Below are 19,286 nucleotides of genomic sequence, written 5' to 3'. Positions count from 1 at the left end.
CAGCGTTGCTGTCTGCCCCCCCTTCAGCGATGCTGGATTTCAAGGATAGTGATTTTTTGATAGCTGGCCTTTATAGCATCAGCTATAGGCAGACATGACTTTTTTGATCAATGGATTTTAACACACCTTCTTAGTAGCAGCAATAAAAACAGTAGTTCCAGTGGTGCTATAATTTTAATATCATATAAGCACACATTCTCATATTCAGAACACACTCATTCTTGTACTCTTGCAAAAGTGACAATTGAAGTGACAAACTGCGAGATGAATACTTTTTGTGGAGGTCTTTCAGAGACCAGTTGAGAACTGCTGTGCTTGAAAGTAGCAAGAAGAAAGTAATTGCCAAGGGAGTATTCTTTCTTCCAGAACTGACTCAAGTAAGACATCAACTTCATCATCACTTTCTTTTAACAATCTCTTTTACTCTTAGTACAGATACTCTCCTAGTGTGTTTGTTTGGAGCAGTGATTGCCTGACTACCTTCTCTCTACTGAGTTTTCAAGTGCCCAGTTAACAGCAAGGTAATAGTCAGAAGCCACCTACTAAAAATGCATAAGAGGATGTAAAATATGGGAGGTACTGTGTTGGCACAGGGATTGTGAGATCTGGATTTTACTCTTAGTTTTGGCATGGCCTTTCAGGATGACTTTGTCAAGATTTTCTCCAGATGAAATTCTTTGAAGGGGTAGGGCTTACATCTCCCTGTAAAATAACCTTCCTCTTTCCCTTCTCTGGCATGTATTTTTATTGTGACAGAGATGGTTTCACAGGTTTTTGGGCTCTCTATTACAAGTAGGGTTCCTAAGTGGCTCTTTCAGCAGCACAAGTGGTTAATAAAAGTGAATTAATTTGTATCCTCTTCATGGATATTCTTCCTGAAGTCCTCTTACCCGTTGCAATGTGAAAGTCATCACATCACGACTGATTCTTTTATTATTATCCAGATATATCCAGATTTGTTGTTTGGTTGGTTTTTTTTCCTGTGGCATATTGTCAACCATTTGTGAGATGTAAAAATAGATCTAACAGATTGTGTGATCATGCAGAATACAGCTGTGGAAATTATTTCTGAGACGAGTTTCTACTGAATGAGATCAGAAGCATTTTGCCTGATCATGAAGTCATATGGCGTGGGTTAAGATTTCACACAGACTGTCATTAAGCTGGGAGTAATACCAACAGCAAACTTGTGTAGTGTAACAAAGTAAGTGTGACCAGAGTCACTCTACATTCAAGGGGCTCTGACAAAACAAGCCTTTCTGATTTAAATCTGAAGCATTAAAAAGGAATCCTACCTGCAGAGGCAGGGGAGGGGTTTCAGACTATCTGTTGAATCAATTTACCTTCCTTGTCCATAATGCCTTGTCTTCAACATGTACCACCCACTCCTTGAGCTGTCTCTGCTGTCTCCATGTCTTGGGATAGATTCTAAAAATTGATGGATACAGCACAGTTCAGTGTTGCCAGCTGTGACAGTGAAAAGTCTTTGTGGGTGTGTATGTCGTGGCCATTAGAGTAGAGCTTCCCAGAGCTGTCATGTTTTCTCTTTCAAGGCTGAAAGAAATACATGGCCTAACTCTGGGCTGTGGAAGATCCTAGAAATACAGTGCAACATCTTATGGAGAAAAAAATTTGCAAAGATCATAATTCATAGTTTCAATCTAAAACATTCAGTCAATGAGCACTGGGGAGCCTGTACTGCAGAGAATGCTGCAAAACCATTAACCTAAAATATTTCTTGAGAACTTTCTGTTCAGCACAATGTCTGCACTGATCTATATTTTTTCTTGAAGGAATGAGTGGAATTATTTGCTTTGTCTGCCTCTCCAGCCTTTTTTGGCCCTCTAGAAAAAGAGTGCTTTTTTTTTAAATTTTGATCAACAAATGCATGAATTCCCCATTTCCTTAGGTGTGCATTCATGACCCTGCTTTGTGCAGACAAAGGTCATCTCTAGGCACCTGGAAATTAATTGTACTGATTGGAAAATACATTCCACTTTCTCACATTTTTCTGAAAAGCATTTTTAAAATGCTGACATTGTTAGTCAACTAAATATTGCATTTTATGAGGAAGGCTTTTGGGAAAATTTCCAGTGCTGGTAAGAGCCCTGTTTTCATGGATTTAGTAAGAAAGAAACATCCAAGTATTGGCTGTATTGCTTCATTTTTATTGCAGTTTTGGGGAATAAAGCCATGGTGCTAGACTTAGTGCAGCGCCCAATATCCCTGGATAGAGATGATGCAGAAAGGGAAGCAGTGAATGGAAGAGCATCAAGCTTACAGTTACAGTGTCCAGACACTAGAGCCACTTCAGTGCTAAGCTGAGCAAGGATTAGTGATCTCTTCCTAGAATGAGAACAGTATCCAGGAGGCCTTCTACATGGCGGGGCCATGAAGATGCAGTATTGTTATATCTATGCTTATTGTATCAGCACCTTCCCTTGCTGCCTGCCTGAGAGAAACCTGAAGTCGAAGGGGTGGCACCAGAGCTGGAAGAGCAACTGTGGGAGGTTGAACTACTGGGGTCCCATTGGGGTCTTTATGAAATGGCTTAAGAGAAAGATGCTAAATCCATCAGTGATATTTGGCACGGCTCTAAGACAGACCAGGCACAGAGATCAAAAGTAACCTGGAATTGCAACAGAGTTTTAGCTAGTTGTCTAATAAGAGAAAAAGCTGATACCAGGAGGCTGGAGACATCTAGAAAAGTTTCAGTCAGAGTGACTAGAAGGAGAAAGGTGATAAGAGAAGACAATTCTAGGGGCTTACCAAGGGGAAACTGCTCCAAGACATCTAGGAAAATAAGGTAGAAATAACGTAATTTCACCTTCTTGCAGGGAAGTTCAACTGAACACCAAAATGCTCTGTTAAGAACATGAGGTGGGCACCGTTTATGTCTGGCATACTATGGTATATGGGGAATTGTGTTAATCATACACTTAATACTATACTGGATACAGTATAATGGTAGGATATTCTGCACATATAACCTAAATGTAAGATAGTCTGTCACATCCCCTTTATTAATTGCATTTTTGCAAAAGGATTATTAAAGTACAACTACTTTTTTTTTAAGAAATGGAAGTATGTAAATACTATATTAATATATTTTCATTACCTGACACTTATTACCCAAACTAGTAAGTTTTTCAAACAATTTCCATGGCTGATACCTTTTTATTATTGCATAATACCCTTCATCTTTCCACATTCATCATGCAAGACTTGTGAATCTGCTGTGAAATAAAGGCCCAACTCAGTGATGCTGCTGCTGCTTTAAGTTGCACTCACGTCTCAACAGAGCAAGTGGATCCCAGTCCAAAATGCTAGAAAATTAGAGGACTGATATATAACCCCTTTATCTTCTGCAGCAGTACAAATAAGCCAAGGTTTAGCAGGTTTGGTGCTGCTGTCAGCAGCATTTATGACGGTCTTTCTCTGCCTTGGTTTCTCTGTGGACAGCAGCCAGCCTAGCTCTCATGCTATTTCTGCTCAGGCAGTGGGCAGCTTTCTCAATGCCTGCAGGAAATTGGATCCAGCACACCTGCGGGCCTCAGCCATCATCACCATACAGTGCTTGCCCACCCACACAGTTCCTACATCCTAACCCCATCACTTGCACAATCCGCAGCACTGACTCTCACCTTGAAGTCATACGCTTAAGAATAAAAAACTGAGTGGTGGGTTTAGTTAGCACACTTTTAAACCACGTGACTTCATACTGTGCTTTCTTGACTGCTCTGCTGAAATTACGCTTACTGGGGCCAAACTCTCCCCTTGGCAGGAGGCCAGAATATCCCCACCAATTTAACTGTAGCTCCTCCAGATTAACATAGGGGCAGCAGACAGGAGAATGTTGCTCAGCAGTGTAGCTATAAGCAACTTTTAGTTTGGAAAAGTAAAAGAAAGGCATATTTTCTTTTTTTTTTTTCCCCCCAGAAAGCAGAATTAAGGTCAATGTAATTTATGCTTTTTCTTGGCCTCATCTGCCCACCTTGAAGAAATTTAGTTCCAATTTGACTTCTTGAATTCTTGCAAACATTATTCTTTGTGCAGCTCTTCTCATCTACGCACATCTTTTGAGTATAACCCATTAGACATAAACACAACAGGTGAAACTAATCAGGAAATGGATGTCAGTAGCTAACAGGAATGGCTAATACCCTTTCACCTTACTTTCTTTTCTGTCACACTGATACGTAAACTGTCAACCTTGATTTCCTCATATCCCCTTTCTAAAAGTAAGGGAATTGTACCAGCATTCCTCAGCATCTCTCAGTTTACCTCTGACACAGGGCATGGACAGATAAAGTAAGCGTGACTGCCTTTCTGGGTTACTAATTAAAAAGAGAATGATTAAAAGGAGAAATGAAACACCATCTACAGCAGCAAATCAATAAATAACAGATGGAAGCATCATACATGATAGACTGTAAATTAGTTTTGAGAATAAAGTCTTATGAACTGAGATGTTTAAGAGTATTACTGATAAAAAGAAAAACCTAACTGTCCAGCAGCTCAGTAGTATGCACTGAGGATTTAAGAAGTGACCTAGCTTTCTTTGGCAAATGATCACATTTTGTCCAACACAAAAATATCCAAGGGAATATCAGTGATTCCATGGGAATATCTGCTATCATCTTGATCAATCCAGTTAGCAAAGGAGGTAACATCATATCTCCTCCTAGAAGGGCTCCTTCCCAGGGGTTCTGGTCCTAAAACTGCCATTGAGCTGGGGCAATTTTATCAAAAAAATATCACTTTTAGGTCATTCAAGACTTGGATTGCCAATAAGAAAATAAGCATGCATTCCAGCTGGACTGGGATTGCTAATGCCAGATATATCAGTCACTAGGGTCAATACCCATGACTCCAAAGGCTATCACAAGACTATTTTTCTTTTAAGTGGTAAGAATAAAGACGACTTGTAGCCAATATATTTGGAAGGTGGTTTTTTTGCAGGCTTCTCACATTATACTAACTTTTCATTGATTTTCATGTTGAGAAGAGATGGAAGGAGGGAGAGGAACTCTGACAGGGGAGGAGTTGTAACATAGCTTAGCAAGGGCTGTCTTTCCCCAATTGCTGCAGCGTAAATGTCGTGAAGAGATATTCTAAATTTTGTGGGAGAAAGCAAGTTTTAGAAACACGTTGCATTTACTTTTGATCTCTTCATACCAATTTGTTCTTCTACCAATGTTCTAATTTAACTTAAATAGCTCTTCCCCTTCCCTAATGTTCTGTATGTGAAAAAGAATCACGTTCCACTCTCAAAATTAATCTGACTAAGCCAAACTAACCCAGCTCTTCTAATCTTCCCTCCTAAAACAGGTTCCTCACTTCCCATTTTATTTACCAACTCTTCTCTACAGGTCTTCCAGTGTGAATTCATCTTCCTGGAGTGCAGATGATGTGAACTCTTCACTACTGCCTTGTACAATGGTGTGCAAGGAGACACGCTGTGTTGATTGGAAATGCTTGTCCTAGCTCCACCCACACATTGCTTTTTTAATGACTCTCTCACTGTGACAACTGACAGTCATCCTCAGGCTGGCAGGTCTGCACTCCTTAGATGTTCTGAACTAATGGGCTTCTTGCTTAGAGCAGAAATTCCTGTCAGATCCTGGGGATGGAATTACAGCACTTGACTTTAAACCATCCAACAATTAGGTATCTAATCAACTTTAGTCATCTGGGTTTCCTCTGCTGAGTGGTGGGAGTGATGAACTGGGGTCAATTTATCCTTTCCAACAGAAAGGTATCTGAGATAACTGGCCAGAATTGCCCTTAGTAGGGGGCCTCTGCCTCTCTCAACTCATCTCAGAGAGGACCTAGGGAGGCATTTTAGACTATGGATCTGCCTTTCAGACGGTGACAATTAGGTGTTAGGACTCGTGGTGACAGGATCTGTTCTACAGGGAAATGTAGTTGCTGCCATGATTTTTAGGCACTGAGCTTTCAGGACAGGAATACACAGCCCCAAGTGAGTTCTTTCTTCAGGGAATGGTGAAAAGTTAAGAGCACAGGAATACAAGTAAGAAAAAATAGTGTGCTAAGCAAGAGCTGCTTAAGCCAGATGAACAGAAATGATCAAAAGAGCGAAGCAGCTACAGTCCCACCACTTACACAATTATGTGTGAACAGCAGAAATCTCATGGTTTTAGCTACGTGATCAGTCATTTTTGGCAACTGAGGTTACTGCTATTGTTTTCTTTGGGAAAAAAAAAAAGATGATGGACAAAGGCAAGAACAGTGCTTTGTTTCCTCTTGCAGCATAAGGTGTAGAACACAAGCTCAGAAAGGAGAAGCCCCACAGGTCCAGGGGGTTTAACCCCACTTCTTTCTTATCCTGAGGTAGCACTCTCACCTCCAAGGATCTAGCTGTGACGTGGAAACTGCAATGCTGAGGAAAGCCATACAAGACTGGCAAGGCCAGAAAGTGAGCAAATAGAGAAGCCATGGTTTTTATTTTAATTTTTTTGCTTGCTTGTCTTTGTCTTGCTCCTGGACACAGGCACCCAGATTCTTGCTGTGTTTCAGACTTGGGGCCTCAGTATTTTTCTGGATTTCAGCCCTCAGTTCCTTACTCAATAAAGTTTTAAGGGACGCTCTCAGGCTTCCCTGGATTGCCGGGACTGAAACTCCATTACTAAAGATCTAAAGAGGCTGCCAGATTTTTAGAGGAAATGAAAAAATTTACAGCCTCTGGGGAATTGCGTGGAAAACCCAAGTTGTTCTACACCTCTTAAAAAATCAGACCCCTGTTTATTTTGATGCCTAAATATGGATTTAAATGTTTAACTTCAGGCTGTGCACTTGAAAGCTTTGGCTTTATAAACCCCTTTAAAATCCTTTGCTTAGTGGTTTAGGGTCACTGACTCTCATCTGGCCTTCCCATAACATGTAATTTTCTTCTTGATGGCTAATGAGCAGCAGCATACTGGGACAGCCAAAGCGCAGGCAGCCTGGGAGGCAGCCGGCAGCAGGACCCGGAGCTCGCTGTCCTTGCCCATCCCCAGTGCTCTGCTGGCACTCACCCGCAACACAGGTCTGCAGTGACAGAAACAACCCAGGAGGGAGAAAGGACAATCTGCCTGTTCTGTGATTTGGGGGAGAAATAATCCGATTTGGATTAAATAATCCCCATTACTTTTACTTATGAAACACCTTGGTAAAGGTAACACGAACCTCCTGAGATGCAGTAACACTTACTAGCAGCTGCAAACCTCCAGCCAGGCACTCTGCAATGATCCCCATATAATTTGGTTTTTTATTGGGTGGCCTGATCCTGCCAGCATGCGCCAGTCAAGTGAGGAGAAGGAAGCTCAGTCCTGTAGGCTGGCCAGGATGGGAGCATGGCAAGACCCTCCACTGCTTCCACTGCTGTGTAGGCACCTACAGCTGTGCAAACAGGGATACAGGCTGTCAGCTCAGAGTAGCAGGGCTAAAGAATCAGTCTGAATAAGCACCACTTCACTGGCTGGAAAAGAGCTAGGCCACCTGGAACCAGATAAAAAATTTGCCCATACATGACTTCTATAATTTTGAATCCACTCACCTTGCAGAACTTCATGATGGCAGAAAAAAAGGAGAGAGCTGGACACAGGATATCCATCTTGCTTTTGCCCTGAACACAAAGTATGTTCCTGTTGTCTAAATCATGTTTTGGCAATAACTGCTTTTAACATTTTAAACTAATGTCTTCTTTTTTCTCAGTGAAACGTGCTGAGCTGGTAGTCTTTAGGACTGAAGCCCTTTATTGAACACAGAGCACTTGCTGGGATGACACAGCCAGAAGTGACATGGTTCCCTCCCATTTTATACTGCACAAAATGAAGAGGCTGCTGTACTAAAGTAGACTGTATCCAATTACGAATAAAAATACTATGTTCCCACCGCTAAAGCTGCTCCTGGAACCCCTCAGGGTTCCCTTATTTTTATGACCTCTCTGTAAGCTGTTACTTTAACCCTCTGATGATATTTATAAACTGATATACAGTACTATAAAAGATAGCCTTCTTTACAGTTCTGGATGATTGCCCATGGGCTTGCAGTCCCTCTCTCACTAGCCATCATATTATTCCTCTTTAAGTACAATAGTCACTATGTAAAGCTTACTATTTGGAGCATGTTTGGATATCGTTCACTGGAAATCACCCATACACTCCCTAGTAATTCCTGTGTGGGCTTCTTGGTGGGGTGGCAAGGATTGAAAAAAAGTTTTCAGGCTTCAAGAAGAATTGGGTTGGTGCAAGACCTCAGGAATGTCAGAGGCAGCTGGGCCTCTACCATACACAAACCCAGAGAGTGCACTCCTGACCTGATAAACCTTTTGGCTCTATGGGTATTTCATCTTCTTGTATCACTTCCTGCAAATTGGGGCTGGTTTGCCTAGCAGGGATTTCCCTAGAAGATCCAGCTCCTGAAACTCTCACTGACTACAGTTACATGGGATTTGCAGCACCTTCAAAGTCAAAGCATGAGTCAATATATCATATGAGACAATATATCTCAGTCAAAGTCTGAACTTAGGGAACTTCTGGGCTTTGGTTACATTGTGGTATTCTTCTAAACAGCTATGGTTTCATTTCTCAGTTCAACGAATCTGAACTCATTCCTAAAATGGATCCTCCTTGGGCTTCAGCTCTAAATATTCTGTAATTCTGAGCAATCATACTTGGAGTATGGGACTTGGCCTAGCTATAATCTTTACCAGCTTCCTGGAGTTTTTCTAGCAGTATCAGCTGGATATTTATCCTCTGGAGTCAGATTACCATAGCATCCTATATCCCATGGGATCCACTACCAAAGCCACAGCTCTCTTCTATTTTCCATATTCCTTCCATCCAGAACATTTTCTGGAGGGAGAAGAGGTGGCCTGAACACGTAGCCCCAGCTTGGAACCAGCAAGGACAAAACAAACTTAGGAACCATGGGCTGGGGTGGTGGATCAGCATTTGTCTTGAATAATTTGGAGGGGAAGGATGATAGGAAAGGAGTTTAAGCCTTTTACTTGACCCAGAGCAGATCTTTTGAACATGAGGACCAGACACCTTATATGGCATCTAGGTGAGATTATCCCTTTCCAGAGGACAAGAGATGTTCAAGCCACAGGCTACACCTGTAGTGAACAAGGAACCAACTTGCAGGACCATCACATTGCCAAAATCCCAAATACTTCCTTGCGGAGTCCGGTTCATGTAACAGGTCATTCAGCTGTATTTTAATGAAGTTCTGCATAGACTTCCTGGCCTACTGAAATAACATTGCTTAAGTTCTCACAGCACTACTTAGAAGGAAAAAACTCAGACTGGACTATGTTATCATCTGTAATACTATAACACACATTTTTCTTTTTTGGCAGTTTCAATACCATTTGAAATCTTGCTGTAAAGTCCAAGGAAATCAGAATGTGAGACCTTTGTTGAGAACTTTTCTTCTGATATATGTTTCTCAAAAAAGTGCTGACTTGAGAATTGAGAAAATTGAAAATTACACAGTGTAAAGACACCAAGAATTGTTTTTTTGCTTTGGAGACCTGGGCAGGTTCAGGGAAATGTCAGTGTATTAATCCAATAACTTTGCCGAAGAAGGCCTGCTGGTAATTGTTGATCTGTACTTCATCAGTGGTTTAAGAGCACCAATCCCCCCAGGCCTAACTTCTGAGCTGGAAATAACACAACTTCTTTTCTATCTTCTCTCTTCTCTTCTCTTTTCACAATTTTGCCTCATAGAGGCCAGGCATCATCTTCTGCATCTTTGTTGTTATTTTGTTCCAGTGAGTTAAGTTTGGACATTGAGCAATCAAATCACCAGTGCTCATGAGCTGCAATTTTCAGTTTTTTAAGGAAGATACATGAAATGGAAATTGGCAAGCTTGTGATTCCACTTCAGGGTGTCTGGTGAAAATATTTTGGATCGGTAACATATCTGAGAGAAGACTGGAGAATTGGCCAGACGTCCTGTATGTAACATGCCAGAAAAGCCAGAGCAGCATCCACTCACAATTCAAATGCTGTTTAAGGTTTTAGAAAAGTTTAATTAGAAGAGTATTCAGTCTTTATGCAGTATGGCTTATACAACAGGATTACATAGGAAAGCTGAAATTATCCATTAATTGACAGCTCTATCCTGGGAATTTTTTCCCCTTTCAACATAAACATTTGTCTTGAGCATTTTTTAAAAATTACAGTAGACTAGAAGGTTGCCAAATATTTAGTGGTTTTGTGAAGTTTTTTGGTATTCATGTCTACTACACTTCTACAGAAAACAGTTCTAAGAGCCATTTCTTTCACCATACGGCAATCTAGAGAAGAGTGCAGGATAACAAACTTTAAAGATGTGATAAAGAAAAATGTGGCTTGAGCTGCTTTTATAATTATTAAAAAAAAAAAAAAAGAAGCCTTTGCAGAGGCTGGATTCATGTCCTGCCAATATTTATTACAGTGTTTATCATTAGGACAGTGATTTTGCACACGTTCAGTCCATTCCAAAAGACAATGCTGTAATGTTTTCGGCTCTCGGGCTTCCCCCCTTCCTGAGAGTTGACTGGCGGCTGGCGGAAGCTCTCCTCTTCCCCACCCTTGTTTACATCCCCACTGGCCCACAGCAGAACCGGGACAGCAGAACACCAGAGCTCCAGCTCTCTTTGGTTCCCCTCCAGACATCCCACACCGAGCAAAGGTCAGGCCACGTCTGGCCTTTGAGGACTGCGGGCAAGGGGAGAGGGTGTGAAAGAGGCCTGTCCTGCATTTTGCCCTATGGTGTAATCAGCTGTAAACATAGATAAACAGAAGTTGCTCACTTCTCATTCAGGCAATGTAGAGGTTAGTCACTTCGTAGTACAGTCTCCAACCCAGAGCTGTACTGACTCACCTTTTCTTTTAACGAAAGAAGTGACTTGATCTACCTTATTCACAGAACCCTAACTCACTGCTTTTGCTCTGTAACTCCTGAGCTAGTCAGAGCTGGTGTCTTAGTGCTGGTCACAGCTACCAGCCAGCTACCATTACATTTAAAACAGCAGCCTGGATCCAATGCCAAGGACATGTTCCTCATCAGCTAGCATCTGCTGCTGGCTGGGCAGGACAAGGTATGCTGTGCTCCCACACCTGAGCACTGTGGAGCTCTGAGAAACAGTTTGCTGCTGTTCTGTGATGGCTCTTTACTACCTTTTTAAAGTGCCAGAAAGGTGCATGACAACAGGGTTAGCTAGTTGGCTCTGGTACAATAATTTATACCAATTGAGTGTAAAAGTTAAAATTGGAAGCATCGAGGACAGAACTCAATTTATTTTAAACCGTAGCTGGGCTCTCAAATTAGCTATTCTGTAATCCCAGTTTAGTTTCAGAAATGCGTGCCTGGGAAATCCTGCAGACCATCTGAGGATAGCTTTCTTTCAGTAACCACATATTGGAAGAGAGTTTGCGTGGAAAACCTGGTGGAAAGGCTCCAGAGACAGTGATCTCTCAGGAAGAAGTGACAACCCATAGGAAACGATATAATTCATCACTGTCAGCACAGTTTTGAATTCCCTGAGGGGCTCAAAGGAAGGTTTCTGTTATGCTACTGCAAATCATCTCACTGGACACTCTTTATGAAGTGCTTAGAGACTCGTGGTCACAAATGAGCTAACTTGTTTCTTGCTACCTGCATTTCAAAAATCAGGTGCTAAGTTTTTATGTACATGCATTATACTCCATTCCAGGCTCCTAAAGCCTGGCACAACTTTTTTTACCTGGTGCATAATTCATACTTTGTGAGAGGTGATTGTTGAAGACACACAGCCAAACCTAGATTCAGAAATCCTAACATGCTCTTGAGCTTTACTTCCTTCCACAAACAAAAGAAATATTTTCTGTCTGTCAGATGCCCTTATTTGAGAGAACTTATATCAGTATTTATGTTGGTGCAATTCCATATCCTTTACTAGGAATATGATTAGATATGCAGCAAGCTTCCCCTCTGGAGATGTCCCAGTATCTGGAGCAACACACCATAATGACTACAAATGTCAGCAGTGATACTAGCTGTATCACATACACAGGGTAAAAAGAGAAGAAAGAGTAAAAATTAAGTAATTTTAGGTCTCTATACTCCCATCATTGTACTTCTGCTAACACAGGCTAGTCAATTAAAATATGAAGGGGAATTAAAAGGAATAATTGGCACCATCATGAAGACATGTAAGGCCAAGAAAGCAATCTAATATGGATACAAACAGATTATCATAAGATATATTTAATTCAAGGCTTGATGACAGGCATATTCCTAAGAGTTTTCACATAAGGCACAATGAAACCTCATTTTGAATTCAGAAGGACTTGCAATGCAAGCCTCTCTGATATATCTCAAGATTTATCATTTTTTGTACAGTAAATCAGGTGCCTTTTAGTTCCTACCTGGTGCTGAGTATTTTCTTCTCTTACTGAAGACAGTGGAAATTCAGGATATTCTTCAAGTCCAGGGGGCTTTCAGCGCCTCTCAAGGGCAGTATCTCTGTCAATGCAAACACAGTCTTAGGTTATATGTTATAAACTACATATTTTAGGAGGTGTTTGATCAGAAAACTTCTATGTGTACCTAAAGTTGGAACCAGATACAACAATATTCTTTTTATTACTTATGAATTTTCATCCTTTATGTCCATCAACATCTTAATACTTAAGCATCTCCCTAGTCTTGCACAGAGTCTTACACAGAGAACTGCGTTTTCTCCTCCACATAAACTCTATTCCAGAGTTTAGCTTAAAGTTGTGAGTATGTTCATCTCTCCTTGAATTCAACGAGAGAGGAGGATCAGCATGAATTAGAGCATTATGTCTACTGTTGCACTTATTTCAGGATCTGGCACTTCCATATTATAGATGAAGTTTTAAGCAACAATCTTCTTCCCTCAGCGCTCTTTAAAATATCTGCAGATGTAGGCTATTTCCCAGAAAAGACATTGACATTTACAAGTGAGTCCTTGTATGTGCATTTGCAGTGGTGCCAATAAAACTCCAATCCTTGCAGTTCTGAAAATGTTTCATGTATTACTGAGACTGCTATAATGACTGCACAGAGAGATGTATATTAGATTTTTCACTCTTTCTAAACATAGCCAACATTTTCCCTTTTTATGTACTTTCTCCCCTACATACTTTTAATGCAATTTCCTTCCCCCTCCTTATAACACTGGTGATGGTAAATCAGTTTCCTAGGCCATGTGGAACGGAGGGGGAATCACTGTCATTCTGAATTCTTTGAATGTTATTTCATGTTTTCAGATAACCAGAATTATAAGAAATACAGTCGGATGATTTGTGACAACTGAATAAGATGCTGACACACAAAAGGGAGATATGAATATCTTCAGTCATCATTACTAGCATTAGGCAACTGTATAAATTTCAGAACCTGAATTCTCAGGGTTTTTTTGTTAACAGTTCTGAATTACATATACTTGATGAGGGGAGTTAGATCTCAGATTGGCTAGCTGATACTAGATTTATCAGAACTGGATTTTGGCAGCTGTGTTCTGTTCTTAAAACCTCAGCTGTTATATTTTGCTTTTGCTATGACAAAATTAAAAAGCCAATCACAGGACTTTTATAAGAAAGAGAAACACTATGCTCTTTCCAGGTTTTTCCTCAAATAAAGCATTAATTATTGCTTTTTAAAAATATTTTTTCCATACTTCTAAGACAAAGTCAAGCATTAAATATGCATGCTACATGTTCTCACTAATATAAGTGTAGGTGTTCACATCTAAAAATAACCCCAAACACCATCATCCTAAATATAGATGTGATTAATAAATCCTCTTATTGCTAAAATACACAGAAAAGAAACCACTATTCAGCAAGTTTGCAATTGCAACAACCTTCTGAAAACTGTCTCTCCTAGGTTTAACTTGGGCTAGATGTTATTCCTGTACTGTATTATTAGCTATTCAGATTCCAGAGTTTGTTTCATTTTCTTCTTCAGCCTGAATGCTTCCTCACCCCAGATTTTGTATTTTCAGAAGTATAATGCCTGCTATACAGAGAACCTGAAGTGACACATCTGCCAACATAGCTGTTTCTCTATAAATATCCTAAGGACTCCTTAATTACTGAGGTTTATGTTATCAGCGTAATGTTCACTCTGCTAGGAATTACAACACAGTTTCTTTTAGATAAATATACAAGAGTTTTCTCTTATTTGCTTGCACATGCAAACTTTGCTGTTTGGGGGCAGTGTCAGGCTCTGGATAACTGACACTCAAATGCAGCAGATGGAGTGATCATTACAGTCTGTTCCCATGGTTATATAGAGCTATCAGTATTTTATTTTTCAAATAACAAATTAAAGAAAACATTTACCAGAAAGGGAGAAAATAACAAAAAATACACCCTATCATTTCAGATAGCTGTAACTGCAACTTCCAATTCACTTGCAACAAGATTCATCCAAACATACAGAGATGCAGAATGCCCTTGCTGGTCCAACAGAAGGGCAGACTGGCTGCCTGCCTGCAGCTTATGCTGGAGTAGCCATGCTGGAGGCTTCTGTGTGCCTTTACAGCAAAGGAACTCCAGGTGTGTGCTGGCTCCCAGTCAGGAGGTATGAACAGAAGGAGAGCTCACCTGTGAGACATTGTGCTCAGCAGTCCTATCTTCTCAAATACTCCGTATTCCTTTTTAAAACAAATTTTTAAAGGGAGAGACAGGGGATTTTCATACATATTTTTTCCCTGTGCCACAAGACATTGCTGTATGTATGTACGTTGGAAGTTATCAGGCAAGCCTTGGCAAGGATGTTGTATAAGGGCTTCATGCACTTTATATTTCATGCTAACTCTCCCATGCAACTGTCAGCACCAAGGAAAAACAATTGCAACAGTGGCAGTACTGCCAGGCTTGCTCTTTCTGTGTATTGCAGAGTTCCCTCTCCCATCCACTCTGTCAGGGAATGGGAACAGTTCTTTGCTTCCTGCCCTTATAATCTTATGCAACTAGAGGCGATGGCTGTGCTGTGCTTGTCTACATGCTAGAATAAGAGAGCTGAGTTTAAAGTCCCTGAGACTGGAGATGCTGAGTGTGCTGCTGAATCTGCCTTCTGCGCAGTTTTGAAGAGGGAGTTTTCACTTCTGTCTGTAGGACAGAAGAATTTGTAGCCCAATGGCTAAGAGAAAGAATGAAAAGCTAAGGGGTCTCATAATGTTAGTATTGAGCTTTTGGGCTGAATGTTTCAAGTTTGTGTGCTTAAATTTACATGAATAAGGGAAGTTACTGAGTGGGTTCAGGGACACTTGTTTCAGTATACATGCAGCGATGAAGTTTGCTGAATTAGCAAAAATTTACATGTTTTGGCCCTTCCGAGGGCAAGATTAGGGACACAAAGTTGTCCATTTCAGTTGGCTAAAATAAAAATCTGCTTGCGCCACAGCTTCAAAATCTTCACAGTAGCAAAATAGTTTCCATCCAAAACTTAATTAAATTAGAAGGCAAGTGTCCATGTGGACACCAGGGAAATAACAGCTTTCTTGGCTATAACTCCTCTAGATCATCCCTTAGTTTCCATTCATTTTCTTTAACCCATCTTAATCAATCACTGACCAACTAACTATTTCACATGACCATCTCAAACTAATTCTTAGATCATTACAAAAAAATCATACTTGAGATGAAGTTTGTTCCTTCTGCTTCAGGTATTGAAAACTGGGCTTGAAAATTCAATATATAATTGACCTCAGCAAGGAACAAGTCAGGTCTTGCACTGATGGGAACAATCCTGGTCTCCTGGGAAAGGAATGTATGAGACAGAAGTGCCCTTTTATCTTGTGACTGTATTTTCCTTAGACAGTGTAGAAAAATACTAAATGAGAAAGGATAGGGCATAAATACAGATTCCATAAGGCAAAAATAGAAAACAAAGTTGATAAGAAAAAATATAATAAATGAATGGAGGTGATGAAAAGTGACTACAGACCAGAAAGAAAGAGAACAGAAAGAAAGAACAGATGAAACCAACAACTTGAAAAGGATCTAGATGTTATGGAAAACAAATCACTGAAATATCAAGAGGAAAAATAAATAAAAACCAAGATGCCCCTGAGAACTGCAGGCTGGGGGAAGGAAAACTATGAACAGGGAGCTACTCAGGAATAAGTAACAAAGATCAGAAAATGAAGCATGTATTTGAATTGGCACCAACAAAAGAAAATGACTACAAATATGGCAAAAATATTTAATGCCCTGTAAAATACCAGCTTTATGTGTATAACAGACTGGTATTAAAATGTTTTTCTAGCTCCAGGCTTCACTTGACATTAAGAATTCTTGGAAAGGTAGGCTAGAGCTCAGCTTTTTCTTCTCCAGGCCTTTTCTGAACATGATAGGAAGTACCTGCTGCTTTTTCTGAGCAATCTCATGTGGGTGCCTCACTTTGACTAGCCTGTTAAACATGCTTCTTCCATACTGACCTAGACTATAGAAAAGGTATGTAATCCTAGATGAGTGGTCTGACCAAACACAGAATATACCAGCCCAGTACAATTGCTCCAGTAAATTATAGCATATGTGAATACATGATAATGAGTTTTCCATATGTACCATGATCAAAATAAGAACCATGACCTAAGGAATACTCTCCTAGTGGGAACTCTTAGCTATTTCTATGCAGTCAAACATATTTTAAGACCACTTTGTGATTCAGTTTCCTATTAAATATGCAATACTAGCACATATAATTTATCCTTAAAAACCCCTAAGTATTAGAGTGACCCCCTTGAAAGTATGCTTCACATTTAACAGACAGAAAAACCGGTGAAGAAACCGGTATGCAACTGAAGTTAGTGAGAGGACTCAGTGTCAGGGTCAAAGGCAAATATCAAAGTTCACTTCAGTCTTCACCAAAATATACTGACTTGGGTTTTTTTATGGGTTCCAGTTCTCTCTGTTGGAAAACAGTCCTCTTGAAAAATGTCCTTAGAATGCTGTGATCGAAGTCAGGAGTTTGGATTGTTTTTTGTTTGGTTGGGTTGGGGTTTTTTTTTGTTGTGTTACAAGGTTTTGAATACAGTGTCCGCACTCTGACAGCCATTTGCTTGCTACATTGGTACACTCAGATTCCAGGGCATGGCATGACGTCTGGTTACATGAGCTCCTCAGTGAACAGAACATAAAGCACATAGGAAGGGGGAGCATTCCAAAGCTTCACAGAAGCATATGATGGTTTAGGTTTTCCTGATGGATAAGCCGTTATCCAGCTTTGCCCTGAGTTATGTAACAGTAGGTTTTCTTAAGGAAGGCCTGAAAGATGAGGGCACTAACCTGCAGATGAGCTCTCGTGCACTGAACTCATGGTAAATCATTCTGAGAAATAGGTTGGGTTTAGGGGTGGTTTTTTTTTTATATAAGCACTGTATAAACCATGGAAAAAAAACCCTGTGATTTACAGAATGGACATGCACGTAGTTAACCGTGATTTTGTAAAGACAGGCTTTTACCTGTAACATTGGAAGTTGTCCTATATTTACAAGAAGAGAATTTGCTAATAAAATGCCACCTAAAATGACAAAAAATCCTACTGTGTTCTTGTCACCACACATACAAGGGGCTACAAAGCAAGGGTCCTTTCCCACCTTTGCTACTACACCAAAAACTGTGGGACAGGGTTTGCAGAAGTCATCAAAAACTGGCAGTTTTTACCACATTGTAGGCACCAACTTCCAATGGGCACAGCACTTAAACTAGATACTGAAGTCAGATGGTGTTAATACTCTTGAAATACAACTTGAAATAGTGCATACTTCCAGAAAATTAGTTTCCTGGTTTCTAACCCCTTCCTCCTCCTTAGCGTTGTAATACTACTCATCATAAGGGTACAGCACCCAAAAATCATGAGTGTCTGGATTAACTGAGCCACAGTGCATTCTTTTCTGCCACCTATAAACGCTCCATATAAAATAAATTTTGTTGTTGTTTTGTGGACAGCCCGTGGCCCAAATAATTCTGTCTCAGTGTAGAAACACAAGAAGAAAAAACAGCAGCTCCCTCGCAGCCTCACTGATGTATACTGCTGACCAACAAAATGTAAAGCAAGTCTCTGATCATTTGCCAGGGTCACATCTGGGTGCAGAGAAAGCAGCAAGACCACAGAAAGAGATTTTTCCTTGTTCCTATTACCTGAATGGATTATGACATATGTTTTACATTGGATAGGCAAATTGATTCATATAAAATAAAAGCTTAAATGTAGTGTATTTCTTAAGCTATGCTTTCCTAAGGTTTGTTCAGATTCAGAGAGGTATGTCTTACTTTCCTTTTCAAGCCTTCCTGCTTGCTGCCTGGGCTTATAAAAATATTTTCCTAGGGGGCTGAGTAGAAGAGAGTTTCACTATTTTTAGCTGTCTGCTTCTCTCTAAGCATCATGGGACATCATTATGAGCAAAGAAGCCCACGAGTTCTATGACCTTACAGATACAAAACTGGGAGTAGTGGCTGATACATCAGAAGGCTGCGCTGCCATTCAGTGAGATCTTGACAGACTAGAGAATCGGGCAGAGAGGAATCAAATTCAATAAGGGGAAGTGTAGGGTGCTGCACTTAGGGAGGAGTAACCCCTAGCACCAGTATAGGCTAGGGTTGACCTGCTGGGAAGCAGCACTGCGGAGAAGGACCTGGGAGCTCTCCATGAGCCAGCAGTGTGCCCTCATGGCCAAGAAGGCCAATGGTATCCTGGGGTGCATTAAGAGTATGGTCAGCAGGTAGAGGGATGTTATCCTCCCCCTCTACTCTGCCCTGGTGAGGCCACATCTGGAGTTCTGCGTCCAGTTCTGGGCTCCCCAGTTCAAGAAAGACAGGGAACTACTGGAGACAGTCCAACAGAGGGCTACAAAGATGATGAGGGGACTGGAGCATCTCTCGTATGAGGAAAGGCTGAGAGAGCTGGGTCTGTCTAGCCTGGAGAAGACTGAGAGGGGATCTTATTAATGCCTATAAATATCTGAAAAGTGGGTGTCAAGAGGATGGGGCCAGACTCTTTTCAGTGGTGCCCAGTGACAGGACAAGGGGCACTGGGCACAAACTGGAACGCAGGAAGTTCCATCTGAATGTGAGGAAAAACTTCTTCACTTTGAGGGTGACTGAGCGCTGGAACAGGCTGCCCAGAGAGGCTGTGGAGTCTCCTTCTCTGGAGATATTCAAAACCCATCTGGATGCGATCCTGTGCAACCTGCTCTAGGTGCTCCTGCTTTAGCAGGGGGGTTGGACTAGGTGATCTCCAGAGATCCCTTCCAACCTCTACCATTCTGTGATTCT

At 40.9% G+C, this 19,286-nt stretch overlaps 1 long non-coding RNA gene across 1 annotated transcript in view; it reads right to left on the bottom strand.

Moving 5' to 3' along the window:
- The window catches only part of LOC142603881 (uncharacterized), a 142,150-nt gene that overhangs the window by 26,189 nt on the left and 96,675 nt on the right, over positions 1-19,286 (bottom strand). The window contains exon 3 of the long non-coding RNA XR_012837786.1: positions 12,402-12,496. This is a non-coding gene — a long non-coding RNA (uncharacterized LOC142603881). The remainder of the gene's footprint in view (positions 1-12,401; positions 12,497-19,286) is intronic.

The sequence above is a fragment of the Balearica regulorum genome, chromosome 1 (assembly GCF_011004875.1).
Source record: "Balearica regulorum gibbericeps isolate bBalReg1 chromosome 1, bBalReg1.pri, whole genome shotgun sequence".
Taxonomy (NCBI): domain Eukaryota; kingdom Metazoa; phylum Chordata; class Aves; order Gruiformes; family Gruidae; genus Balearica; species Balearica regulorum.
This window is presented reverse-complemented; position numbering and strand designations above follow the sequence as displayed.